Genomic DNA, 14,704 nt, shown 5'->3' with positions numbered 1-14,704 from the left:
GAAAGGCATTTGGTTTTGACTTATGCACAAAACTTTGGAATATTCTCATTCGGTAAAAACCTCATGGGTACAACTTTTGTTTACAGCACAACGCTTACAACTCGGGTCTAAACTCAAAATGATTTTGCCCACTCAGTAAACGCGAATCGTTTGTTTCTGAAACCTTTCTTATACCTGACTTGCTGTTTGAAATATCAGACACGATAATATTTTGCTCCCACTAACTTATCTCTCACTTTCACCTTCGGAGAATATTGATGATTTGCAACAATTTATATATTTGTTGTGATATAGCCTATTGACACTGGTTAAAATATAAAGTGGCATTCTCAAAAGCACGTGCAAACGAGCGCTTAGATCCGAAATTCGTAAAAGCAAGAACCAGCTGCAAAAAGAAAAAATCGTTTGACACTTTTGTAACGAGAAGCTTGGTCGTTCATTTGTATTTTTAAGAAAAAATCTGCACTCAGGAGTTTCGAGGTCTCTCTGCTTGATGTCAATATTAGCCGGACTCCATAGTGATATAGTTTTAGGAACAATGAATACTAAGAACTGGAGACACATGCGCATTTCTTGATAAACACTTTCTACTCTCTTCTTTGCAAGCTATATACGATTAACTGGGTGCGAACTTAACTTCCAAAATATAATAAAAAAACTCACATTTAATACATAGAAAATAACGCATACCAGAGTCTATCTTCGGGCCAGGGCGATACATTTGTTTCGCAATACGAATGTATCGCTATAGCATATTAGATATAATTTCGACTATGTGTACCTCGAATTGAGATACTTATGAAAAAAGTATTTCTATATGAGTAATAATATACATGATCAATGTATCAGTTGTATTCCGGTTCTACGCCACACTTCGGTATCTTGTTACCGTTGTTTACAAAAATTAACTACATATGATTTGCGATAAACAAAAAAACAAAACAAAAAGAAACACTGAACTGAATGTGAGAGCGAAAACGTGCTGATGAATATTTAGCCTGAGAAAAACACCGAGACCACGGGTAAAAGAGTCACAAGCAAAAGAGGGTTTAAATCGATACTTTTTACTGTATGTACCAGTTTTACAAACAGTCCCGGGATTTTTGTCACGTCAAAAACCAACTTTTTGGTGCAAGGGTTCCAGAGTTCGTGATATTAACTCGGCAAATAACGCACTCTACAAGTGGGAAGTGGGAAGGAGGGAGCATGGTGCCTTGGTATATCACAGTCACAAAACTAGATAAAACAAAACAAAAAATCTGAAACATGAACAAAGGAGGTTTTCAGAGCGATTATTTGGAAGAATAACAGGATAAGCTCCGCCCAAAGAAGCCGTCTACGGTTTTCACTTTAGCAAAAGTAACGTTGTAAACGAGACGAGTTTAGAAAAGGAACGAATCAGTCATTAACTGTAGATAACTTTAGGAGCGGCTTATCTTAATGCACGGAACCTGTTCAGGTTCTGTGCAGACTACATCCGGCTTCGTTGTTTGATATTTTTGTGTGTGAGGGGTACTCAATCAAATCAGGCAGATGATTCTTATCAATCAGTCGTTGGTATACAGTCCTTCGCTGTGGGCGACTATCCTTTTTTTAGCTGCATTTGGGATTCTAGTTGTGAATAGATAAAAATCTTGATGTAAGGGCGGGTGAATAAACTAATAGATAAAAGAGAAATACAAACACTACCATTTACGATTGACGAGCTTTGAGGGAGGAGCTTGCCCTGATGTGTCAAGCAACAGGCTTTAGACATGCTGAAGATAGCCGCTTTTATTTTGCTCAACCAAAAATGTGTGTGTGCGTTTTTTGTGGTTGTTTTTTTTACTGGGCAGCACCGATCTTTATTAAACATTCTATATTAAAATTTGAGCTCACTGCGCCAGAGCCCATCTCTCGAACTTATTTTACTGCATATATTAATGGTGATGTCACCTCATACAAAAAGAGTGAATGCATGTACTTACGGTGTTGTTTGACTAATTAGTTTAGAAACACTTTGGTAGTACCGTAATCTCCATATCACTACGCTCTGTGAATCTTTTAAATGCATCCTAATGGCTAGGAATGGGTGTTGGATTATGGCTTTCCATGGTAGTCCCTAATCAAAAGAAATCGAAGCTGATAAAGCTAACGATTCCGGTAAAATATTCACAATTTAATTGTAACCTTATCCGAAATATTACTTTGTTAATTTTTATTCATTTATCCATTCTATTTTTTTTTTACCTAGATCGCCAGATGGCGCTAGAGTTGGAAGGATATATACATAAATTATATACACAAGCGCTGTATTATGACATCCCAGGAAGCGCATACGCACACAGCAATAAATACAGTAATTAAGGGCACTTGAAATCAAAAGAAGACATGTCGCAATTCAGTAAAATATGAGTCATTGTCCACTATTTCAACAAATTTCGAGCTAAACTGATTCTTCTATGAAATCAATTGAATTGAGAGGAAATCAGCTGATACTCCTACGAATCACTTTTTTCAAGATTTGCATTTGTATTGAGAAAAAACTTGAAAACATCCAACACAATGCCATATTTATTATGATTTGTCCAACTGCAAAAATAGTTATGTGCTTTATATGTATTACAATATTCCTTGCGCTTATTTTCAAATATGTTCTCAATAACTGCAAGCTGCAAACAAAAACCCTTAGGCGGTCATATGTAAGAAATATTAACGATTTTTTTAAATTTTATATAGGTGCGTAGGCTTAAGCTTTGGGTTACCACAAAACAGTTTTCATTGTGGAAAGAAAAAGAGCCTCGACTCGTTAAATCGGAGCGGGCTGGTATGTTACAAGAATTTTTTTTAAAACTGAAAACAAATAGTGTCAGGTTTTGATTGTTTATTCAAATATAGCTCGATTTGAAAAGAAATTCGGCCACTAATTCAACCCTGCGTGAATGCAGTAAACTACAGCTATACTGAAATGCTAAACGCATTTTGAGAGTAGCGACCACGAAACCGAATGTTGTTAGAGTTTTTATCGTGATTGAAAACTTCAAGTGTGCGGAATGAGATAAGCATACACGGCTTGAATTTGGGGGGAGGCCTGCACACTCGTGATATACTCTGTAGTACGCGTGCATGGTCAACCAAACTCGAAACATCTCTAAAGGCAAATTTTATAGGTAACTCACCCGAATATGTTTCTCTACTTCTTTAAGAGTCGTCATTTTCCTGTTTTCCTTTGGATCAATAGTGCTGTCTTCAGTTGCAGCCTGAAGGTATAAAGGAAGAATTCAGAAAGAGGGTTCGAGTTGAAGAGACGAGCAATATTTAAAAAAGTATGCAGTAGATTATTTCAAACAGCCAAGCTTTAAAAGCTTCTCTCCCCGTCTTGGAAAGGAATTGCTTTGTATGAGCGCCAGTCTAGTACTCATGTGCACGTCTGCGTAAGGCTTGACTACCAGGCCATCTATACACACCAGGAGCAAGACGGCGGTAGAATGCCCGGGTATCACGCCAGACAAAACCCTAACTGGGTACAAGCTTGGTGATACTAGGGGGCTAACTTGTGCCTAACACCGTTTTTACCCTAAAGCCTGAGTTAGTGTCAGAGTACTTGGCCTGTATGACTTTCCTCTGGCTCGACACATAATTGCCGAAGTGCCAGACGTAAGCCGAAAATGGCACGTATTATCCTTTGTCCTTTTTTCGTTTTTGAACGTTGTTTTCTTATTTCTCTCAATATTATCTGTACTCTATTTATGTAGTCTCTCAGTATATCTCTGTATTCTGCGTGTCTCTTCCTTCTCCTGCCTTTTCCGCGCTATTTTTCATCATGTCTCAATAGCAACGCGCCCAACTCACCATATTGCTCGGAAGGTGCCCACACCGATATCCAGTTTCTCAAGAGATTTTTTTTTCTTTCAAAATCTTTGTGATTACGTTTTATACATAAATAATGAAGTGGCATAAAAAACTATAAAAAAAAATCTCGACCGGACACGCGTGCATGATATTATCTTGACAGACCCCCAACATCCGCATACTTTTTTTATTTCTCTATTACGCACGAAAAAAAAATAATGCCGAACTTGCTGTTTTCGTTCCGCTGATTCTCTGCAAAATGCGTTAGAATTTAGTCCAGGGGTTCCCACTTAGTGAAGCACGGGAGTTCCAACCTCGCAAAGCTCCGCCTAGTTTGGTGTGTGAGAGTCGGCTGTTCTCCCGGGCGTCGGCGAATTCGAATGCAGCTACCACAGCTTCCCTCAATCGCCCTTTACGGTCACCATACTATTTGCTAAATTCGCTAAGTTCGCTAAATTTAGATCTTGCGCTGAAGTGTCAAGAGCAGGAAGCGTCTTGAACCTTCAGACAATGTTCGCGCCTTACATATATGTGTGGTTGCATTAAATTTATAGACCGAGCGCAGATTAAAAGAGGTCTTGAGCTAGCAGGCGACAAAACTTCCAGGACGTCCAGGAGTTGACATATATTTGCCTGCGTTTCTGGTGTTCAATTATTCTTGTAAATTTTAGAAGTTGAAAGCTCCTACGGTGCGGAAAAATAGCAAAAAACAGAAAATACGGGTCCTTTCAACATAATTTAAATGTGACGTTGTAAGCTTTCTGCTACAAAAAAGGCACCCGGATTTGACATAATCTGTCACTTCTCAAGGTTGTTAAAAAGGCCCAAGATTGAAATATAGGTATTTTAAATTTTATCTCAGAAGGGTAACAAATGCCGAAAACAAACCGTGCTAAAGTCATGGTGAAAACTTCGCTTACGTCAGTTACTACATTTCCAAAATGTATCATGTTAATTTTGCGGTCCACTTGATACCAGCCCAAAATCGTCAAGATCAATGTTAAAGCTCCACCTCGCCGTACGTGTTCGCTTGCTGGTTTTAAAACATCTTTTATTTCATATCTTCGTGTTAACTTCGCATACACTAAGGTGGGCACTCAGACGTCTACAACAATGTTTCTTTGTACCATAATGTCCGAAAATGTAGCTCCAACCAATACTCAAAGGAAAGCCGACGTTTCGAAACCAGCTCAGCTTCTTCTTCAAGGGTGACTGAAGGCACGCGGACACAGCAGCAGCTCTTAACGTCCTCGTCTTCAAAAAAGAAAAGAAAAAGGAAAAGGAATTGCAAAAATATAATACAGGAAATTAATATATATATATATACAGAAAATAGGTTTTAAGTTATGGAGACGGCCATCTCTTGAGCTTTTTCATCAGGTCCCGGAGGCCATGTGCGTACACAGAGTGTAAAGCTCCCAGGGACCTGTTTAGATTTCCTTTCGCATGCTGGATTTGCCATATGATTCCAAGAAAATACTTCTTCGGAAATTGGGCTCTGTGTCCACCACGTGCGTGTTCGCGAAGTCAATTCGATGGTCTAAGGTATCGTAATGTTCGGCGATGTCGCTGCGTTCACTGTCAAACTTCCGCACGTCGTTCTTATGTTGGCGGATTCGCTCGGGAAAGTTCGTCTCGCTGGTGTAGGTTGCGGGGCACTGTGCGCAAAGAATGGTGTAAACCACGCTCTGTGATCTTTTTTTTGGTAGACGAACATTCGGTCTTGGCATTAACATTCCCACTGTGAACGTGGGCTTGTGGGCCACCAGAATACCTACCTTTCCCGGTACACGCGCGAGCGCTTCGCTCGTTCCCTTCACCTAGGGAAGGCATTTGCGAGCGACTCGATGGGGCTGTCTTTCATCTGGCATCTGGTTTTGTTCTGTGAGAACTTTGCGTCGGACGATGCGCTCAATGAAGCTACTAGAGTAGCCTTTTTTTGTTAGGTCTTCAAATATGGTCTTCTTCTCCTTCTTTTTATCGGTTTGGGACGAGCAGATAGTCGTTGCCCTACGCGGGAGGGTCGAAACCCCTGACGCCTTATGACTCGTTGAATGGTTGAAGTCTAAATCGAGGTAGCGTCGTGTGTGTGTTGGTTTCCGGTACACCATAAACTTCAGATCTTGCACTTGTCCGTTCACCAGCACATCAAGGAACGGCTAGGTGCTATCCGCCACACATTCCACGGTAAATTGAATGGCCAACTCGATAGAGTTGAGGTGTGTCAAAAATTAGTCACGTCCAGTTTCTTGAGAATGCAGAAACAATCATCCACACAACGCATGAATACCTTAGGCCTGCTACGGAAGTGCCTCAGCGCGTTTCGTTTGATTGTTCCCATCGCGAGGTTCACCGTTGCCACTGACATAGCCGCACCCATTGCAGTGCCACTGACCTGTTTGAAAAGCTCCCCTTTGAACGTGCTACCGAGACAGAACTCTAGCAGACGGCACAGTTCATCCACACTTAGGTTGGATCTTGTGGTCAAGGTGCTGTCTTTTTCGAGGACTTCGCGGGCTGCAGCAACTGCAAGGGGAGCTGGGACACTTGTGAAGTGGGGCACCACATCGAAAAACACCACGATGCCAACGTTGCTAACATGTATTTGCGAGGCGCGCTTCACGAAGTGGCCAACATTTCCTAAATGGGTAGACGTGTTTCCGACGAGGGGAGCCGACGTCCGGTAAAAACCTGATAGCGCCCGGAGTGGTGAGGTTGTAAACTCTACAGTAGGTCGTAGAGGGCCGTTAGGCTTGTGAATCTTTGGAGGCCATAAAATTCTGGAGCGGAGCCATTCCTGCAAATAAGCCGAAAGTAACTGCTCTTTAACTCAGGATATTTCTCGAAAATTTCTGCCAGGATTTTGGCCAAGTTCCTTTGAACATCCGGCGTAGAACCTTTCTTGGGTTTTTTTATAAACATGGCAGCTACGAATATCCCGCACCTTTTCTTCGTATACCTCCCGGTCCAGGGCGACGGTCGATTTCAATTTTCGACTGGCAAAAGCACAATCTCCGTATCTTCGCGAAGTTGTCGAAGCGCTGTAACTTCTTCTGCCGGCAGGTTGTGTCGTTGCCGTTGTGGGAGCTTCGAAAGGATGCCCACCGCTTTAAGCCGCACTCCATCCACGATGCTAGGATCTAGGCGCATAATTGGAGCTACATTTTCGGACTTTAACTCTTACCCAGCCAGGCAGATTTCTGCGGAATATGTTTACTTGTAATGTACCTTAATGTATATGTTTCTGCTTCATCAAAATGCATTCCTCTATTTGTATTTTGAAAGAATATATCTGTTCGATACTGTTATTAAGTTGCTGTCTTTTTTCGTGCTGTTTAACAACACATATTAAAAACAGAAGTTTTCTCCTGAAGTATAACATCTGCGAATTTTACCTAAAAGAGTGTTTCATTCCTATAGCGTATCTGAGCGCTCAAAACTGAACTAAAAAAAAAATTCACCCGTTTGTTGTAATGCACGGTCAAGAAGAGTGCTTTAGATCCACTTGAATCTTCTGAATTTTGCAAGTCATATGTTAGAAACGAAATTGAGGTGATTCTGTTGCATGTATAAGCGTAAATACAAGATAATACTTCTAACTAATATCCAACTGCTCATTTTAAGAAATAACGTGATTTTTTTTTTTAGGTTTCACATGACTCTCAATCTTGTTCTGGGTGCACGTAAGTACTTGTCTTTACCAAAGATTATTCCCGCATTTCATACCGTCCAGTTGACCGAAAGCGGGGAGTCAATCAAGCTCAATTCGGTTGCCGGATATCGGTTACGTACATGAGAAATGCTCGCACATATTTATTCCGCCTGCCAGCAGACGTAGAAAATGAAGATTATCCAAGTATATTTAGTGAAGGCCCTGTAGTATCAATGACGTCTATCTTTTTCCTTTTCGCACGTATCTATTCTTTACAGATATGTATCCTGTTCCCACTTTTGTTAAGTTTGCAACTTCTTTTCATAACGTGCTTACATTACTTGTTATGAAGTCACTTTCTCCGAGGGGGGGCTCTTACCCCCCCCCCTTTCCCCACCCGCATGTAAAACCCTCCCGCGGACGGCCTTTATGATAATCTGGGCAAAAAAAAAAAAAAGAATAAATGAACACAGGTGTTCGCAAAGGTTCTCAGAAGAAGTAGCGACCAATCAGACCGGTAAAAAAATTCCAGCATGATTACCCGCTCCAGTTGTACACCGTGCTGCGTTCCATGCGCTTCGCCCAAAATCCTAAACGTCACCTGAGTCTTGAAAAGCAAGAGCGAGCCGAGCGATACCACACTCAACAGCTCGCAACAAAGAAACGGAAAATTTAAGGTGTTTTTACAGACAGAGAAAGCACATCAACACAATTTCGTCATGAAGTTGTGCGAAGAAAGTTAGTGAAAGATAACGTCCGCTTTTTATGTTCATTTACGCGGTGACAAGACAGGCGATACAGGGAACGATTTGATGACGCCAGTGCGCCACAATAAAACAAAGCGAAGCGGTTTTTGTATAAAACTTTAGTCAAGAGGTACTCTGCGAAGATTAACTGGTTCTAGAGCTTCTTATTTTTTTGTTTTGCTCATGTAAACGTTACGAGTTTGACTAGTTATTTTATGAATACGCCCCATTTTTTATGTATTGAAGAGTTCTTACTTTCATAAGTTCAACCTCGAAATTATATATTGAGTCTGCAATATTTCTTATGTGTGTTCTATATTCCGGATATAAAATCGCAGTTATCTCTTCAATTAACTGTTTGTACAATCTCATCTCCTGGTTTGAAAGGTCACGAAATGCTCGCTCCGTCAAGGGTTCGAAGCGGGGAACATCCATCTGAAAAACAAGAAGTGTATGATCATGCTCAGATTATAAGCTTATTTTACATCTTGGAAAGGAAAGGCTTTTGTGAATAGTTCCTGCATAGTTCTAGTGATATATCCCTAAACTGCGGTGTAGATAATTTTTCACACATCAAACGTATAGAGGGCAGTTTATGTAATCAATAAATAATTTCTATACAAAGTTCCCAAAGAAATAGAGCAATACAATTAGGTTCATCTATGTGAATTTGAAACCTAACGAAGTAAAAGATTAGTCTTTTGCTGGGACATTATATTGATGCCACCTAAATTACTGCATAGCTTTGAAGTGTATGATATGATTTCTGTCATCAAAAACCTCGTTCTAACGCACACTTCTAAGCACATATGTGTTTTTTTTTCTCATGGACAGCGGAACATTACGAATCAGAGGAGGAGCAATAGCAGAGAAATTGAAGGAGATAGTATTATTCGTTTCATAGTGCAATTAAGCACTATACGAAGAAGACAAATTTCAATATATTATAAGTAATAGAAGTCGCAAGCTTGATGCACACAGTACTCAATTAGAAAATATCATTTCTTCAGTAGTTTGTGCTTCAGCCTGCAGTACGAGCAACATGACGTTTCTGGACAAAATATTTATCGACTTCATTTAAAAACAAATATTCAGATTTAAGCAAACGTACAGGTCCGCAATGCTCTAGATCCACATAAGGTACACATTCGATATGATTGTATTTCAGCAGTAGCGCAATTTCCTGTACAGCACGATAAAATGGGTTTTTAAGCTCCGTTAATTTTACCCATATCAACTGCGTTTGAAATAAGATGTTTAAAAATATTTGGCCTGTTATCCACGTGGTAATATATACGTATCTATCTATCTCTCTCCCTCCCTCTATCTCTCCCTCTCTCTCTTTCTCTATATATAAATACAAAAAAAGCTATGCCTTGTAATTTTACAAGATTCAACCTACGTCTGAAATACAAATTTCACGAACAGATTAGATTGTCACCTACACGCGCCGATTTTTATGGTTCATTTTAGATGGAACCTTTTTCTTTCAGACACCCTTTATCAATCAATCAATCAATCAATGTTTTTATTGAAGTGCCCAGGAACAACATTGTGGTCTTAGTTCACGTGCACTAATAATCATAATAATAATATTAATATTATTATTTTAATAGTATTTACTTCATCTGTCCACAAACAGCGCAAAGCCTTTTGTACGGTACACAGCAAATGCCGACAAGAAAAAAGTATAAGCACTGAGAAAACATAGCTATCCAAAAAAGACCTCACAAAAGAAACATAGAACACATAGCGACATCTGAAAGCAAGATGAGGTAAAAGATGACGAGGCACTGAAATTACAAATACAGCCCCCTAAAAAAGAAAAAAACGCCCAAAATTGCAAACCACTGGGATCATGCAAATAATATATTCTCTAGATTACGCCGAAAAGTTCACTTGTCACTGAATATTTCTAGGAGCGAACAATCCAACTTATTAAAATTATGCTGCGTTCGTATTAGGGGAGACGTGTGAAAAAATGTGGATGGACAGAAAAAGTTGCGATTACGGCTCGAATGTGGTGGGGCGGGAAAACATACAGCGCTTAACGAGACAGGAAAATCTGCAAGCCCATTGACAAGTTTGTGTAAATACAAGATATCCCGACAACGCCGTCTGTCAAACAGAGTACATAAACCAAGTCTCTTGAGCAGCCGACCGTGATTATAATAAAACTTACGCCAAAAAAAAAACGATCGAAAGCGATGCAAATAAAACGATTCTGTGCATACTCAATAGAGCAGGATGCTGTATCATTTATACAATTCCACACTATAGATGCAAACTGTAGTTTTGAGCGAATTAGACAACATAAAAAACGAACGATACATGCATAGGAAGAAAATTGTCTTGTGAAACGTGAAATTGCTCTCAATGTTGTAAGTAATGCGTTGCATGTGACCGGCACGTGATTAAAAGTCAATGCCTTATCTATAAAACTTCAAGATCACGAGCAACACACACTCGAGTGATGACGGCGCCATCTGAGATATAACTGAACGCAGGGGGCTTTCGCTTTCCATATAGACTTATAGTCTGTGTTTTATGTTCATTAAGCAGGAGATCATTATTAAAGCACCACATAGCTCTGTTATCGAAATCGCCTTGAAGAGGTGTGCAGTCAAAATGTGAACTAACATGAAAAACAACTTTATATCGTCGGCAAATAAAAGCTCTTTAGAATTTTCTACCGAAGATGAAATGTCATTCACAAAGATTAAAAACAAAAGTGGACCCAAGTTGCTCCCCTGAGGAACCCCTGACGACGAAATAAAGGTTTTGGAGATGAATCCCGATACACGAACACAGTTTGTACGATCGCTAAGGTAGCTCCTAAACCAATTACAATACGTTGAACTTTGGCCGTAGTCATCTAGTTTACGCAGGAGCCGATCATGATTGACCCTGTCGGACGCCTTCGACATTTCAAAGTAGATGACGACTACTTGTTGATGGCCATGAACAAATGGCACAACATAATCTACGAATGTGCACAAATTTGTTTCCACTGACTTTCCCTTCAAGAATCCGTGTTGCTCAGGACAAATGTTTGACGGCAGTATTTGGAAAGACGATTATTCAGCGTCATTTCTTTTGTTGTCCATGCCAACATTTAGACGTCCTTTGAAAAAAAATGTGAAAAATTGGTATTTACAGGGTGTGCGGGTGTGCGGAGGGAAAAAAATTACAGGGTGTGGGGAGGTAAAATATATATAAATAGTGGCCGAACTTCCAAGCTTGGAACTTCTGCCATCTAAATTGTTTGCCTATTTTCGACGTCTCACAGGTAGTAGCGCATACTTTGAAAGTCTTACCCCAAGGACTAAATGCGGTACCTTCTGATATGTACTTATACGGGATCGACATTCCTTCATGTTCCCGTGGGTGAAAAGAAAGTGCAGTTGTTCCTCTAAAAAAAAAAAAAAAAAACGACAAATCTGCGGATAGTATTGTTGGCGCACCTTCAAGGTTCATTAATATGGCAATTTGCGCCAGTTGGTTTATGATCGTAGATAGGCGCCGAAAAAACAAAAGCGCAAGAAGAGACGTAAACACTTTCGCACTCGCAGCTAATATTTATTGCCAATTCCGCACATGCACTCCCTAATCCACAAACTTAAAAAGGTAGCTGACCAGCACGACGGGCCAGCGTTTTCTTCGGTACCTAATAAGCTGTCAAGACTGTGCTGCAAAATAAATTATTACTTTGATGCTGCAGAAAAAATGCAAAACTAAACACCGTACGAACTTTACAGAATGCGCGACGGGAGTTATTTATGAAATTCCAGTGTCATGCGGGCTTGTATACATCGGTCAGACTGGCCGATGCTTCACCAATCGCCCACGTGAACATGACGCGGCTACACGAACAACCCTATCTGGGCATTTGGCAACACACTGCAGCCACTGCATTTGCACCCCATCATTTAAAAACAAAGTTTCTGGCCAGATACCCAGATAAGGTATCCAGGGAGCTCCACGAGGTTTGTGAAATCAAAGCCAAAGGCAAGATGTGCACAAGTGCCACTTCCATAACCTTATCGACAAAATAATTTGATTTTCTATAAACGAGCCTACACTGTGCCTAGTCGTGACCAAGGTTTTTTTTCACGGCTATATAAGGAAATTGTTTTTTCAAAAAATGTTAGTTGCGAGTGCGTCAGTGTTTACGTCTCTTCTTGTCCATGTGTTTTTCGGACCCTATCTACGGCCTTCAAGGTTATTTGTTTGATTCGCCTGGTTCATATACCTGAGAACCACTTAAAATGTAAAAATCTCTAAACGCGTTCAACTACTTTGTGAGTGGCAAGGCATCGACGATGGCCACATACCTGGCCCAGGCGACGAAGATACGAGCCGAGATTCCCCGCAGGGGCCACCGCGCCGGCTTTTGTTTTTAGCAGACAACCTTTCGAAAGTTTTTATTACGCTTTTTTTGGCTCAACACGACTCTCTCTTGTGCACAATTTTCTGTTCTGAGCTGCCTGCTTTGGTATTCAAGGTTTATTTCCTAGATCACCGTGCACATTGCATTTGCACGAGCCGTATTGGCACATCTTTGTATGAAGACGGTCGGTCGAGTCGCAGCGGCATCGGCGCCGCATTCTCGCGTTTGTCGCGTTGCGCCAGCTGCCGGCAGAACATTGAAGCAGTCTAGCACCGCCTGCCAGTGCCGTCGTCCTTCAATCATCTAGGGCCGGCGACGTCGGGGGATTCCCTCGTCTCTAGATATTGGAAATAACTTCCCTTGCGAATTTTTTTTTCTGTGCCGGTGCGCATAGGAAAATTAAAAGCACGACACTGGGGGCATTTCTAAAGCGTAGCTCTCCAGAAATGGCTCGCAAACAAATCATGATTCGTCGCGCACCCACCCGAACACCAGCTAAACGTAGGAAAATTGAAAGTATTTCTCTTCCCTTTGACGGCGGTCAAAAATGGCGCTAACACTCTGTATAAACAAAGTTCCAGAAGCGGTTCAAAGCTTTATAGTATTCGCAGGACAGCACAATTCGCGAGTTTTCATTGGTGCAACAATCCTAAGTGTTCTTTTATAGAAACTAGTTATTTTAAGTTAAAAAGTGACATTCAAACAAATTACGAGAAAAGGGATTCTGTTCTACGCATCATCAGCTATACCCCATTCTTAACATAAACTTCATAGAAAAGTAATGGCTCAGTACGGGAAATTGAGAATACATTTCGGAGCACCTCTAGAAGGTAGGAGGAAGCTTCAACTCAATATAATTTATGGTAACAGCATTCGTGTAAATAGAAAGACTGGGAGCGTATAAAGTCAAACAAACGACGTTCAAAAGGTCCATCGAAAACAAAATGAAATTGATGGAAAATGTTGACTGGCAATTTTAGACGAGCTATTTGCATGCAATTTTTGCTGGTATAAAACCAGACTGCGTAACTTAATAAGATCAGTCTTCATCATTACTTTCTCAATATTTATTTCTCTATTCATTTCAGTAAAGCTAGTCTAGCTAGGATTACAAAGGTTCTGAGGCAAAATGCAGTCTATAATATATTGACTATTTCTTCAAATGCAGTTTCACGACAGAAAACAAAAAAAAAAACAAAAAAAAAAAAACATCAGGAAGTGCGTGAAGGTCCACGTTATCTGCTGTTTTGTTATCTTTGTGAATTGCGCGAAGAAGTAATTACACTCGGAAACAATATTTCTTAAACCTATATATCTCAGTGCTCAAGAATACTTTTGTTGCTGTGAACGCGAGTATAATTGCTTAATGTAATTTAAGCTCTTGCGGAAAGTATTTGTTCAAGAAGCTATAGAATTTCTTCGATCAATTAATTAATTTTGTTTGTTACACCTACACCAGTTGATCAACAAACTCAATCAAACTATTGTAAGCATTTCTAGCGACACGAACACTTTTCGAACAATTCTAAAGTTACTGCTTTTGATTATAATAATACTCTGTTTTTAATGTCTGCATTTGTTTCTTTTTTTTTTCTCTACGAGCCATACCACTACTTAGGACACGGGCTATTTGTGAGCGAATAAAAAAAATAAAAATTACAGCTGAATTCTTCGCGCAACCTCCGAAGTTTAACGCGTCTTCCCATACCTAATAAACGTTATTCTGGCTGTTTCATAACTATGTCCCTAGGCGTACGTACAGACATCACCAGGTGCTTACGTATCTTCAAAGAGAATGCACCACATTACTGCGTGAATCTGGACTCTGCATCGCAGGCGACTGACACGCGAAGGTAAAGGGTTCTAATTCTACCAGTCTACTTCTTGTCGTAGAAAACGTGGCATTCTCGGACTTACTTTCTATTTTCGACGGTTATCGCGGTTTTTGGGTTGCGATGACTCTGAATATAGCACGCATACCGGGTATTTCAGCGAAGACTTTAAAAAATCTTTAAAGGTAGGGTGCTTACAAAAAATATAAAATTTTCCCAGAATGAAGCTTCCAGCCACGGTTGACAGTAGGGA

General features: G+C 40.3%; 1 pseudogene; it reads right to left on the bottom strand.

The window, feature by feature from the left end:
* The window catches only part of LOC115332178, a 104,266-nt pseudogene that overhangs the window by 51,668 nt on the left and 37,894 nt on the right, over positions 1–14,704 (bottom strand).

Source organism: Ixodes scapularis, unplaced genomic scaffold (genome assembly GCF_016920785.2).
Source record: "Ixodes scapularis isolate PalLabHiFi unplaced genomic scaffold, ASM1692078v2 PGA_scaffold13__105_contigs__length_92229423, whole genome shotgun sequence".
Lineage (NCBI taxonomy): Eukaryota > Metazoa > Arthropoda > Arachnida > Ixodida > Ixodidae > Ixodes > Ixodes scapularis.
Note: the sequence above shows the minus strand (reverse complement) of the source record. Positions and strands in the feature narration are given on the sequence as shown.